We start from the raw sequence: 14,943 nt of genomic DNA, 5'->3' as shown, positions 1-14,943 counted from the left end.
TTAGTTGCTTGTTGCCAGTTTGGCCTTCCTGACAGGTTAATTGTTGCATGACTGGGGTTTGCATGACATTTTTGGGGGCTTGTTGGTTAAAATGGCCCGTTGGCCCCTTGTTTAGTTGTGGCCCATTGGCCCCTTGTTCAGTTGTGGCCCGTTGGCCCTCATCCACTTCAATAGAAAACTCAACTAATTTAATCATACTTTTCTTTTAGTAAAGAGGATAGGGAGTGCAATGGACAATGGGTGTGTGGAGGCAGTCATTGGACCATACAAGCTATATGACACTTCTTTTCGAACGCTGCAGGGAAATGGGTGGCTGTCTGATGAGGTTATTAATGCTATTATTATTAATATTAGTATTATTATTATAAGTTTTTTTAATATAAATCTTTTGTTCTGAATACAGGTAATTGATGCACACCTCCAGTGTATCATTGAGAAACTAAAGGCATGTAAGAATTATGTAAGGCTTATGTATTACACATGAATCTTCCTGATTTCTTTTTTTTGAATGTTCTGTAACATGTGTTTGTCTTTTACAGAAACCTGTACACCTGTTGTGTTCAGTGATTGCAAGTGCATTGTTTTCTGGACAGTTCAGATGTGTTAGCAAGGTAATTTAGTTAATCTGAAGGTAATGCATGTTAGTTCAATAAATCTGGATCATTCTCAACTTGTTATAAAACATCCCACAGATGAAGTTTCCAGCTGAGGACATTTGGCTGTGTCCTGTAAACTTTGGGGCACACTGGATTCTTGTGGTATATGTTCACTTCATGTTATTTTACAGAATTTTTAATGAATGTAATGTATTGTTGTTTAGTGAGTTGACAAAATGTAATATATTTTTTTAGATCGTCAACATCCCAACGAAGAGAATTGTTCTTATAGACCCCATGGGAAATGAAGACATTTACAAACGTAAAATTTTGCGCAACTGGAGGTATTTATTATAGCCTGTGGGAAGTCATGATTCCATAGAAGAAATTTTGCGGCCAGATTATTAACTGCATGTTTTTAACCAGGAATTTTCTGAAGACAAGAGGGTGTGACGACCCTAGATTGGAGTGGAAGTTGCATACTCTGCAACACAACAAACAGCAGGATTCTTCCAGTTGTGGAGTTTTAGTGTTGATGGTATTTATTCACATTGTTGTATTTGGGTATGGGTAACTATAATTAAGACTATTGTATGTCAAGACTATTGGGAACTTGGCAGAGCAATGTCTGAAATTTTTGAGTTGCAGAAGAAGAAACCAAAACTGGTGGAATTGTACTTATGGCAGATAATCTTACAGTTTGCAAAACACTGTCTTATGTCTTGAAAAGTCCGAGGCTCTGTGTTTCAAGAATAAAATTTGTATTGCCAGCAGTACAGTACAGTGTACACGATGCAATTAATTTCACCAGAGCAGTGTGACGTCACAATGAATAAGTACTGAATACAAATACAATACAAATAATACAACATATAACAGGTAGCAACACAAGTGACAGAGGTAGGATATGGAATACAGAGTGCATTGACATACAATAGCATTGCCTTAGTTTGAAGGAAAAAGGGACGAATGGACAAAAGTGACATAAGGTTAAGCATACTTTTAACTGAAAATTTATTACAGTTTGCAGAACACTATCTTATGTATGGAGAAGTCACTGAGGTGCTGACCACAACGGAAGCTGTTGGGATGGAACGCATGCAGATAGCCTGAACACTGTTGGAACATCGTGGTACGTTTAGTAATGCCTTTATAGTTTGTAGTTACAGTTTTGAAGATCACATGAAGTTGCTGGGAGCCCTGTTTTCCCAAAGCATTTTCGGGTGGTCATGTATCATACGTTTATGTCATAGCCATAGGACAATACATATTTCAGTGAGCCATTGTATGTTTTGGTCTCAGTTGAGCTTTTTCATAAATTAACTATCATTTAGGTAATGTCAATCATTTAAGTGATTTCCTATGATGTATATTCTTGTACCGTGTAAGTCATTGTTTATTTTCATAATTTAATAATAAACAAGAAATAACTTATGAGTAAGAAGAAAATGACCTCAGTCCATTTCTAGGGAATGCAGAGGATTACTGCGTGGTATGTTCCATGTTGGAAGGCGATGCTGAACGCAGCATGATTGAAATGGTAAAAAAAAAATATATTTTTAAATATGTTTGAATTGTTATGTAATTGCCAGTGCTGAATATGTTTCCCTTCTTTTAGTGTAAATACTTATCATAGTTGTATGTAATCTGAATCTGATTTTCAAATTACATTTCAAATTTGTATATATTTTTCCCCTCCAGGTGCAGTGTGATTTTTGCCACAGATGGGCACATGTTGAATGTGCAAAATATGACACTAGTTCAGAATACATGTGTGAAAAATGTATGCCTGTGTTGTAAATATAAATACCTAGATTAGAAAGTCTTACCTACTGTATGTACATAGTTAAAGTAAATTCTGACTTGTGAAATATAAAATTGTTTTTCTCATATGTCTTGTCTTCTGTTATATCAGATTTCTCTTTGGAATCAATATAATATCTATCTATCGATATATTCTGATGCATTAATCTATATGGAAGCACATTCTGATGGGGTAGTTTATACTATCAGAACGTCCTACCTGCATTAATCTATATGGAAGCACATTCCGATGGGGTAGTTTATACTATCAGAACGTCCTACCTGCATTAATCCATATGGAAGCACATTCCGATGGGGTAATTTAGACTATCAGAACGTCCTACCTGCATTAATCCATATGGAAGCACATTCCGATGGGGTAGTTTAGACTATCAGAACGTCCTACCTGCATTAATCCATATGGAAGCACATTCCGATGGGGTAATTTAGACTATCAGAACGTCCTACCTGCATTAATCCATATGGAAGCACATTCCGATGGGGTAGTTTATACTATCAGAACGTCCTACCTACATTAATCTATATGGAAGCACATTCCGATGGGGTAATTTAGACTATCAGAACGTCCTACCTGCATTAATCCATATGGAAGCACATTCCGATGGGGTAGTTTAGACTATCAGAACGTCCTACCTGCATTAATCCATATGGAAGCACATTCCGATGGGGTAGTTTAGACTATCAGAACGTCCTACCTGCATTAATCCATATGGAAGCACATTCCGATGGGGTAGTTTAGACTATCAGAACGTCCTACCTGCATTAATCTATATGGAAGCACATTCCGATGGGGTAGTTTATACTATCAGAACGTCCTACCTGCATTAATCTATATGGAAGCACATTCCGATGGGGTAATTTAGACTATCAGAACGTCCTACCTGCATTAATCCATATGGAAGCACATTCCGATGGGGTAGTTTAGACTATCAGAACGTCCTACCTGCATTAATCCATATGGAAGCACATTCCGATGGGGTAGTTTAGACTATCAGAACGTCCTACCTGCATTAATCTATATGGAAGCACATTCCGATGGGGTAGTTTATACTATCAGAGCGTCCTACCTGCATTAATCTATATGGAAGCACATTCCGATGGGGTAATTTAGACTATCAGAACGTCCTACCTGCATTAATCCATATGGAAGCACATTCCGATGGGGTAGTTTATACTATCAGAACGTCCTACCGGCAACGTAGCATTTTTCGATAGGGTAGCACGAATCGATAGACTCGGCTGTCGATTTGCGCTACGGTAGGATTTTTCGACAAGGCAGCATAAATCGTCAGAACACCGACACGGTGTGAGTTTGGAGACTCCGGCCTCCTCCTCCTCCTCTCACTCGGATTCAGCTGAACCTGCTACTGCTAGCGGGACGCCGGGTGAGCAAACAATCGAAACTTTTTTTCAATCGCAGCTGCCTAACAGTTCTGCTCGTTCCAAGGCAATAACCGATGCAATCGCCTTTTTTTTTATCTGTAAAGACATTCAGCCTTACAGCGTTACTGAGAACGAGGGCTTCCAATACCTCCTCCACGTCTTGGAGCCGAGGTACCACATACCAGATACTGTAGGAAGCTATTCACCGAGAAACAAATCTCTATTCTGTATGACAAAGTCCGACGAGAGATAGCCGAGTCATTAAGCAGTGCCCAGAGTTGCAATTACGGTTGATGGCTGGACGTCTTGCGCCACTGACTCATATATCACTGTCACAGCACACTATATTGACAACGAATGGGTTTTGCAAAACCACGTTCTACAGACTAGAGTGTTCAATGAGGCTCACACGGGGAGTAATCTAACAGTTTTACTGCAGGACGTTTGCCGCGAGTGGAACATCAATGACAAGAAAACAGCGTTGGTCACTGATAATGCTAAAAACATGATACTGGCAGGAGTCGGTGCTGAGATGGACCCCCATGTGCGATGCATCGCACACACACTTAATTTGGCTTCCCAAATATCCCTCAAGGTAGACAGGGTGTCAGAGCTTCTAGCAAAAGTGAGGAAGGTGGTAACGTTTTTTTCACAGGAGCCCAAAAGCAACTGAAGTTCTACATGAAACGCAGGCCCAGTTACAGCTGCCAAACCACAAGCTAATCCATGATGTTTCCACAAGATGGAACAGTTCTTTTGACATGTTGGAATGTTTTTGGGAGCAGCAGCTTGCTGTGTTGAACACACTGTTGTCAAAGATAAAGAGGAGAGAAGGCATGGCCAGCATGACAGAGGAAGACGACACTAATCCAAGAGGTCATCAAATTGATGTCCCCTCTGAAAGTGGAAACCACACTCCTCAGTGAGGGAAAAAAAACCCACCATCTCGATGATCTCCCCAATCCAGGCCAAATTACAGAAACATTTCCAGCCAGATGAGAGTGATCTACCAGTAATTTCCCAGATGAAGGAACGATTCAGAGAGGACTTTGATGGTCGCTATACATATCTCCAAGACCTCCTTCACTATTCTTCAGCCCTTGATCCACGCTTCTAAGATTTGGCTTTCCTGGATGACAGCGACACCAAGGACACGATATTCATGAAGCTACGTAACTACAGAGGTGGTGAAGATGGATGAAAAGGTAAGAATATACTCAGAAGACTGTAGCTAGACTCACACACACTCACTCTCTCCCCTCTGCCTCTCTATCATGTATCCATTTGTTAATTTAAGACACAGGTAAATAAATTTATGTCTAGTTTAAGGAAATCTAACAGTTAGTCTTTGGATTATAATAATTATTGTCAGGCAGGGGACAGGAACACATTGAACGAGAGTCAGGCTGCTGAAACAGGAGGTGACAGGAGCACCCACAGAGAGGAAGAGACAGGTTTGCTTTGTTCTAATAGGAAGTTTAGGAACTGTGGCACAAGTTATAAAACTACTGTATGTTGATTTGGAGATACATGTGTTATTAGTCTAATACTGTATGTCAAATGTTTTGTGGTATAGTATTGATTGATTGATTGATATATTTTTTCAACACAACTGATAATCCCCTCTTCTCTTCTCTTTTGTTCTTAGCTGCTGTTCCTCCCAAGAAGAAAACGGCCTTGGACCAGATGTTTGGGGAATTCCAGACTGCGAGACCACAGACGACAAAGAGCACAAGGGAGAGCACTAAGGAGGAAATTTTAAAGCACAGAGAAAGGGACTCTGTAGGTCTGAGTGGTGATGTGCTGCAGTGGTGGAAAAAACAAATGGATCTTCCACTGCTTTCAGCATTGGCAAAGAGCTACATCTCCACCCCAGCTACAAGTGTACCCTCTGAAAGAGCGTTTAGCACATCGCAGTTTGCTACGTCCTGATCATGTGGATCAACTGATATTTCTTAAGAAAAACCTTAAAAGAGGACATTTAAGTTAAATTTAGTGTTAATCTCATGAGTTTGGTTTACAGCATCCTGTGACTGCCTATACTATTTTTTTTTGTTTTATTTTATTTTCATTTATTTTATTTTTTTTTACACATTTGAATACAGTTTGTGAGAGAGGGTTTGTGAAAGGTTTTTTTTGTACTACTTCTTATTATTGGTTATGTCAAAATAGCACAAAATATAGCAAAATAGTTTTCTGTTCACTGAGTAAGCCCGTCTGCTGAAAGCACATTCATTTGCTAGCAAGTTATGGAACATTTCTTCAGTTTATCTCTGAGCAGCATCCTTAAATTGTTTCACTGTTAAACTTTTAACAGCTCAAACATTTAAGTGGAGACAGAACAGGAAAAAAAGCATTTGGTTTTATTTAATCTTTTTTTTGCTCTACCAAAGCCTATTTGTGTAAGGGTCATGCACTACAAATCAGAAGGCACTTAAGTTAATTTATGATTTGTTGTCTGAAACAAAGAAATAAAAGTATCTGTAACATACTGAAATGCATAGCATCATATTTGTTTCATTGCATCATACTGCATCGAATCGTGTTGAATCGAATCGAAATCGGATTGCACTGCATCATAACGGGTGTATCGCATCGCTAGCTGCTTCATGCATCTTTAATGTATCGTATCGTTGGCTATGCATCGAGATGCGTATCGCATCGGCCTCAGTTATGGAGATGCACATCCCTATTACACAGCTATTACCTGATTTTATTAAGAGGAGTGATCTTACAGGAATTTCAGTTGGAAATAGAAGTTGTATTATTAGTCAGCTGATGACACCGCCTTGATTTTAAAGGACAGTAACCAAAATCCCCTTGTATAGGTGTCATAGATGTAAGACAAGGATGGTCTAAAAGCCTACCTTGAAAATCCAATCTGCCTTGCTTAGGTATTCTAACCCTATATCTGGTATTTGGTTGAAAAACAGAAATTTTACTATATTGTGGTTCTATAGGTTACAGGGAAAACCTGGATTCCTATCACATCTGTGGGTGATTGGGGTAAAAAAAATTTCAAGAGATATCAGACTGGTTTGAACAGACAGGATTTGCTTTTGCTTCCAGGCATATATGTCATTATATGACGATCTTACAAGTACATGAGCATGTCTATTAGTCAAACATCGGCTCGGTGGGAAAAAGGATCACGATTGAACAATAAAGTGAATCATTATGGGAACCAACGCCCATCTTTTATATAAGAGAAGTTGTTTCCAGACAGGTTGTCATACCTGCCTTGTCCCCTCTTGGAGAAAGTTGTGTTTTATAAGCCTATACTGTAAAGTGAAGTTAGTTAAATCAGAGGAGAGAATGAGTAAGACGAAACCCATGGAGGCCAGTGGTCCTAGTGGAAAGAAGTACGACCAGGTGGTAAGTTCTGTATTTTCAGATTGTTATAAGGAGGACTTTGACCTTCCTATATTTGCAGTATATGAATTGGATTTTTGTTTATTGTTTTACTTGAACTATTTTTTATCAGTAATGTAAGATCGTCCTGATTGATTAATGATGGTGATTAGTCATTCTCTAAATATTACACGTTTGTTTATTTTATAATAAGTTTGATATTTTTAAGTCAGATGTTATATTTTTGGTTTTAGTTGAACTATTTGTTGTGTTTTCATTTAGGACATACATACCAAATAATGCCCTAAAATGGCCAGCAGCTGGGGGGGTGGGTGCTATTGACTTATTACTAGCATTCATTGGGTGCTACCTTGACAATCTGTTGCCTAATTAGGTTTGTGTTAATAGACAACCATTCATGCTATTGGAAATACTGAACACTGATGTAGGCATAGTGTTGGAATGGCTGTGCATCACCCACAGTGGATCACCAATAATAAAGAGCATAAGCCTCCTTTTCATCCTTTTCTTTGTAGATGAAACCGTTCACCATCGGTATGCCATCACGGCTGTTGTTGCTGGAGGATGAAGCCCTAAAGCCCGGAGCCGCCTTTCCATTCGTAAAGGTATTTTTAAAATGTGCATCCAGGGTTACATGGATCTTTAAGGACTTATCAGGTTCTGCATAGATTGCAAATCTAGTTTTGTCCCATAATGATCAAAGGGGTGATATATTACCGTACTGTAAGAATTTAGTTCAGTAAATGGTTTGCAGTCGATACGGCAGCATTCGGCAGTATGATGTCTCCTTAGGCTCTGATGACGGTGAACGCCAAACTGCATGAGCTGTACCCCGACAGTGAGGAGCGGTTTGACATTGTTCTCATGACTGAAAATCAGGATGAGAGGCGTGTCAAGAAGAGCATCAAACACCTTGGTGGGTATTTTGGAATTTCAGTCCAGGTTCATCATCTACTTTGGTGGATGTAAAGATTCAAGATTCAAAAGTTTTTATTGTCATTGTGTCAATACATCAGCTAGTAAAACATCAAATAAATTATGAAGAGACTATATAAAAAACACAACATACAGTTTCAGTCCCTAAAATATCAAAAAGAGACCCTAACCTTAAAAACGGCAACATAAATAATAATAATAATAATAATTTACACTTTATTAATCCCCGTAGGGAAAAAGCCATATTCAGAAATGTAACATTACACAGAGCTTCTTCCTCCACTTCTTCTTTCTACTGCACAGTCCAGGAGTGACTTAAGTAACACATTGCAGCGCATGACATGTATTTGACACATAACTGATCTTGAATCTTGAACTTACAACACAAAGAGAAGGGAACTGGAGGGACCTGCCAACCAAAAATAAGGCTGGATATAACCATGATGGCCAACCATCAGTTCCAGATATGTCCCTGTAAACCTACTACGAGAAAAGCAACCCATTAAAAACCCTGCAAAGAGAAGTACAGACAACCTCCAACCCCCTCTAACATCAGCAGTAAACAAAAACGACTCTGTGCAGACAGGAAGGTTGTTATTTGTTCCATTCCCCCCCCCCCACCTGCTTTGGTCATGGACCTTTATAGAATTGCTATTAGTGCCAGGTGGACAGCATCACGGTCTGAATTGAGAACATCACAAATGAACAAAAACTGGCACATAACAAAACGCTAGTAGAGGGCGCATGTCACAGCGTTGTGGATAAAATGGCCTGCTAAATAAGTACAGTGGTACCTCAGAACTCGAATTTAATCCGTTCAGAACTCTGGATCGAATTCTAAAAAGTTCAAGTTGTGTGTTAACCCCGTGTGGAATCCCCGTGTGATCAGCTGTTTCTGGTTGTTGTCATTAGTCCTCTGTATTTCGTCCGCCTTTCAGTTTGTTTCCCCAGTCCGGTCATTGTATTGTCCGTCTGTGTTTTGCCTGCCTTACCTGTAATTAAACCCCATATTCCCCGATACCCTGACGTCTGCGCCTTTGTCTCCGTTCCGTCCCGCTCGGCACAACAATATTATTATTAATACTAAAATAATGAATAAGAAATCTTTATTTTTAAATCTATTTTATTATATAATAATAATTACTGTTACTGTCTATCATTGTCTAAATGTATTTTTACTGTCTAAATATATGTATTCAGCTAGTGTAAACAGGCTGAGACTGAAGCGTTACCCTTTGTTTCCGCTGAGAGACGTGCTGCGTGACTCACTTCCCGGCGCATGCAAGTTATCTTAGGTCGGCGTTCACTGTTTGAGATCGAGATCGAGCTCTAGGTAATTTTTTTTTTGAACTGCTTGGTTCGACTTTTAAGAAATTTGAGTTCTAATGAGTTCGAGAACTGAGGTACCACTGTACATTGTAATAAAGTGCAGGAGTACACTTTCACAAAGCCAACAACAAACAATGAAGTTTACCTAGAATATCCTAAAATCCAATTAATACTGCACCTTGCAAGTAATATTGTTCTTAACCTACTTTAGCAACAAAACCAACATAACAGTTCAAAATCTGAGTTTTAAAAATGTGCATTGCTCCTGTACCATGATTCAAAAAAGTATAAAATTACCAGTTTATATTCAACTGAAATGTTATGCTAGCCGTTGCCAAGAGATCTCCAGTGCTGTGGGGTGCTTCCTGCCTGGGGATCTCCTGCCCCAGGCAGGAAGCACCCCACAGCACTGGAGATCTCTTGGCAACGGCTAGCATAACATTTTATTTACAATGTACAGTGGTACCTCAGTTCTGTGACATGCGCCCTCTACTGGCGTTTTGTTATGTGCCAGTTTTTGTTCATTTGTGATGTTCTCAATTCAGACAGTGATGCTGTCCCGCTCGGCACAACAATATTACTATTAATATTAAAATAATGAATAAGAAATCTTTATTTTTAAATCTATTTTATTATATAATAATAATTACTGTTACTGTCTATCATTGTCTAAATGTATTTTTACTGTCTAAATATATGTATTCAGCTAGTGTAAACATGCACGATGCTATCACAGCTAATGCGAGGCTGAGACTGAAGCGTTACCCTTTGTTTCCGCTGAGAGACGTGCTGCGTGACTCACTTCCCGGCACATGCAAGTTATCTTAGGTCGGCGTTCACTGTTTGAGATCGAGATCGAGCTCTAGGTAATTTTTTTTTTGAACTGCTTGGTTCGACTTTTAAGAAATTTGAGTTCTAATGAGTTCGAGAACTGAGGTACCACTGTACATTGTAATAAAGTGCAGGAGTACACTTTCACAAAGCCAACAACAAACAATGAAGTTTACCTAGAATATCCTAAAATCCAATTAATACTGCACCTTGCAAGTAATATTGTTCTTAACCTACTTTAGCAACAAAACCAACATAACAGTTCAAAATCTGAGTTTTAAAAATGTGCATTGCTCCTGTACCATGATTCAAAAAAGTATAAAATTACCAGTTTATATTCAACTGAAATGTTATGCTAGCCGTTGCCAAGAGATCTCCAGTGCTGTGGGGTGCTTCCTGCCTGGGGATCTCCTGCCCCAGGCAGGAAGCACCCCACAGCACTGGAGATCTCTTGGCAACGGCTAGCATAACATTTTATTTACAATGTACAGTGGTACCTCAGTTCTGTGACATGCGCCCTCTACTGGCGTTTTGTTATGTGCCAGTTTTTGTTCATTTGTGATGTTCTCAATTCAGACAGTGATGCTGTCCCGCTCGGCACAACAATATTACTATTAATATTAAAATAATGAATAAGAAATCTTTATTTTTAAATCTATTTTATTATATAATAATAATTACTGTTACTGTCTATCATTGTCTAAATGTATTTTTACTGTCTAAATATATGTATTCAGCTAGTGTAAACATGCACGATGCTATCACAGCTAATGCGAGGCTGAGACTGAAGCGTTACCCTTTGTTTCCGCTGAGAGACGTGCTGCGTGACTCACTTCCCGGCACATGCAAGTTATCTTAGGTCGGCGTTCACTGTTTGAGATCGAGATCGAGCTCTAGGTAATTTTTTTTTTGAACTGCTTGGTTCGACTTTTAAGAAATTTGAGTTCTAATGAGTTCGAGAACTGAGGTACCACTGTACATTGTAATAAAGTGCAGGAGTACACTTTCACAAAGCCAACAACAAACAATGAAGTTTACCTAGAATATCCTAAAATCCAATTAATACTGCACCTTGCAATTGATATTGTTCTTAACCTACTTTAGCAACAAAACCAACATAAGTTAAAAATCTGAGTTTTAAAAATGTGCATTGCTCCTGTACCATGATTCAAAAAAGTATAAAATTACCAGTTTATATTCAACTGAAATGTTATGCTAGCCGTTGCCAAGAGATCTCCAGTGCTGTGGGGTGCTTCCTGCCTGGGGATCTCCAGACCATCCTTGTCTTACATCTATGACACCTATACAAGGGGATTTTGGTTACTGTCCTTTAAAATCACGGCGGTGTCATCAGCTGACTAATAATACAACTTCTATTTCCAACTGAAATTCCTGTAAGATCACTCCTCTTAATAAAATCAGGTAATAGCTGTGTAATAGGGATGTGCATCTCCATAACTGAGGCCGATGCGATACGCATCTCGATGCATAGCCAACGATACGATACATTAAAGATGCACGAAGCAGCTAGCGATGCGATACACCCGTTATGATGCAGTGCAATCCGATTTCGATTCGATTCAACACGATTCGATGCAGTATGATTAAATGAAACAAATATGATGCTATGCATTTCAGTATGTTACAGATACTTTTATTTCTTTGTTTCAGACAACAAATCATAAATTAACTTAAGTGCCTTCTGATTTGTAGTGCATGACCCTTACACAAATAGGCTTTGGTAGAGCAAAAAAAAAGATTAAATAAAACCAAATGCTTTTTTTCCTGTTCTGTCTCCACTTAAATGTTTGAGCTGTTAAAAGTTAAACAATTTAAGGATGCTGCTCAGAGATAAACTGAAGAAATGTTCCATAACTTGCTAGCAGATGAATGTGCTTTCAGCAGACGGGCTTACTCAGTGAACAGAAAACTATTTTGCTATATTTTGTGCTATTTTGACATAACCAATAATAAGAAGTAGTACAAAAAAAACCTTTCACAAACCCTCTCTCACAAACTGTATTCAAATGTGTAAAAAAAATAAAATAAATGAAAATAAAATAAAACAAAAAAAAATAGTATAGGCAGTCACAGGATGCTGTAAACCAAACTCATGAGATTAACACTAAATTTAACTTAAATGTCCTCTTTTAAGGTTTTTCTTAAGAAATATCAGTTGATCCACATGATCAGGACGTAGCAAACTGCGATGTGCTGTAACTACGTCTCCAGCTGTGCTAAACACTCTTTCAGAGGGTACACTTGTAGCTGGGGTGGAGATGTAGCTCTTTGCCAATGCTGAAAGCAGTGGAAGATCCATTTGTTTTTTCCACCACTGCAGCACATCACCACTCAGACGTACAGAGTCCCTTTCTCTGTACTTTAAAATTTCCTCCTTAGCGCTCTCCCTTATCCCCAGGCAGGAAGCACCCCACAGCACTGGAGATCTCTTGGCAACGGCTTTGCCCCAGACCCATACAATGGTCAACTCTGATGCCTCCCGACAACTCCAACCTGCAAAGGAAAGGGTGAAATGGCCCAGGATGAACAGCAACAAAGAGTGGCAGCAGCTAGATGAGGATCTGAACAAGATCCTGGATGTTGCTCTGGCAGGGACAGTGGAGCGGAAAATTGAGACGATGACGGCAATTACGTACAACATGGCCAGGGAGCGGTTTGGCATTGAGGAGAGAAAGACCATCAGTCCAAAGGCAAGGCAGCTGAATCGGAGGGAGAAGGAGATCCAGAGCTTGCGGAAAGAGATCAGGATACTCTCCAGGCAGTTCAGGAATGCTGCAGAAGGGGAAAAACAAGGGATTAAAGACCTGACATCTGGACTCCGAGACCGGCTTCGCAGGCTGAGGAAGGCAGAGCAGACACGGAAGCAAAGGAAGGAGAGAGGGGCCAAGAGGGCTCAGTTCATGTAGGGTCATATAGGTTTACCAAGGCCTTGCTATGGGAAGCTAGATCAGGAACACTGACCAGCTCTAAGGAGGAGGTTGAGGAAGTCCTAAGGTCAACATACTGTGACCCACATAAGTATGAAGATCTGGGTAGCCACCCAAGGATCACCAGTGTCCCACCCCCCTCGAAACATCTGGAGACCAGAGAGCCAACCTGGAAGGAAGTGGAGGAGGTGGTAAAGAAGGCAAGAACTGCATCAGCCCCTGGACCAAGCGGCTTGCCTTACAAAGTCTACAAGAAATGTCTACTTCTGCTACGTAGATTATGGAAGCTCCTCCAGAAAATCTGGGTGAAGGGCAGAATACTAGTATCCTGGAGAGTGGCAGAGGGCTGTTTTGTGCCAAAGGAGAAGGACTCTTCTGAGATCAGCCAGTTTCGCACCATTTCTTTGTTGAGTGTAGAAGCTAAGATATTCTTCTCAGTCTTGGCAAGGCGAATGACAACCTACATGACAGAGAATGGTTATGTGGACACCTCAATTCAGAAGGGGGGGATACCAGGATTTTCTGGGTGCCTGGAACACACTGCTATCCTTAGCCATCTGATCCAGGAGGCCAAGGGCAATAAGAGCGACCTAACAGTAGTCTGACTGGATCTTGCCAATGCGTATGGGTCTATGCCCCATATCCTCATTAACAAGGCCATGGAGCAGTACCACATCCCAGACAAGATTAGGCAGATGATTAACAGCTACCTGGGGTCATTCAAGCTGCGGTTTCTGACTGCTAAGTTCATCACTGCATGGCAGATACTGGAGAAGGGGATTGTAACAGGATGCACAGTCTCCCCCATCCTGTTCATCATGGGGATGAACCTTCTTATTACAGCAGCAGCAGCAGAGGCCAAAGGACCAGTGACTGCAGCAGGGAGCAGGCAACCCCCACTAAGAGGATTCATGGACGACCTCACTATAACAACAACAACACATGTGCAGGCAAGGTGGATCCTGAAGACTCTTGGGGCTTTGGCATCATGGGCGAGGATGGTTTTCAAGCCCAGGAAGTCACGGAGTTTGGTGATAAGGTGGGGGAAGCTGACAAATGCGTTCAAACTCCACGTCCAAGGTGAACAAATTCCAACAATCAGGGAGAATCCCATCAAATGCCTGGGAAAGTGGTACGATGACACCCTCAGCGACAGGAACAACATCTCTGACACTGGAAAACAGGCAGATGAGTGGCTGAGGAGGATTGACGGGTCGGGACTACCTGGCAAGTTCAAATCCTGGATTTACCAGCATGGGCTTCTACCAAGGCTGATGTGGCCGTTGACAGTATATGAGATTCCAGTGACTGCAGTGGAGAAGTTGGAGAAGAAAATAAACAAACATCTGAGGCGGTGGCTTGGTATCCCTCCCAGCTTCACAGCAGTAGGGCTCTATATTCGGTCTGGCCAGCTTCAGCTTCCATTCTCATCTGTGGTGGAGGAGTTCAAGGTGGCCAAGTGCAGGGTGGCAATGGTACTCAGAGACTCTAAAGACGAGCGTGTCAGCAATGCGGGGGTCATAACAAGAACAGGCCGCAAGTGGGTAGCAGACACCGCAGTTAGGCCAGCTAAAAGCTGCATAGAGTTGAGGGATATCATTGGCAATGTCTGCACTGGCCGGCAGGGACTAGGAACCTCCTGTTTCATCCAGTGGGGGAAGGCAACTGTGCAGCAGAGGAGAGAGATGGTGCAAGCTGAAGTGCGGCACCAGGTGGAAGAGACA

The 14,943-nt window shown here is 40.7% G+C and overlaps 1 long non-coding RNA gene and 2 pseudogenes across 1 annotated transcript; all 3 read left to right on the top strand.

Annotated features, from left to right (window-relative positions):
- Positions 1–14,943, top strand: part of LOC140581026 (cytosolic 5'-nucleotidase 1A-like) — a 36,648-nt pseudogene that overhangs the window by 19,218 nt on the left and 2,487 nt on the right.
- LOC140581188 (uncharacterized) lies at positions 541–1,722 on the top strand. Its single transcript, XR_011984265.1, has 5 exons — positions 541–611; positions 693–758; positions 852–940; positions 1,023–1,134; positions 1,620–1,722. It is a non-coding gene; the product is annotated as an uncharacterized lncRNA (long non-coding RNA).
- LOC140581028 (cytosolic 5'-nucleotidase 1A-like) overlaps positions 5,886–14,943 on the top strand; it is a 63,878-nt pseudogene continuing 54,820 nt past the window's right edge.

This window comes from Paramormyrops kingsleyae, chromosome 19 (genome assembly GCF_048594095.1).
Source record: "Paramormyrops kingsleyae isolate MSU_618 chromosome 19, PKINGS_0.4, whole genome shotgun sequence".
In the NCBI taxonomy this organism is placed as follows: domain Eukaryota; kingdom Metazoa; phylum Chordata; class Actinopteri; order Osteoglossiformes; family Mormyridae; genus Paramormyrops; species Paramormyrops kingsleyae.
This window is presented reverse-complemented; position numbering and strand designations above follow the sequence as displayed.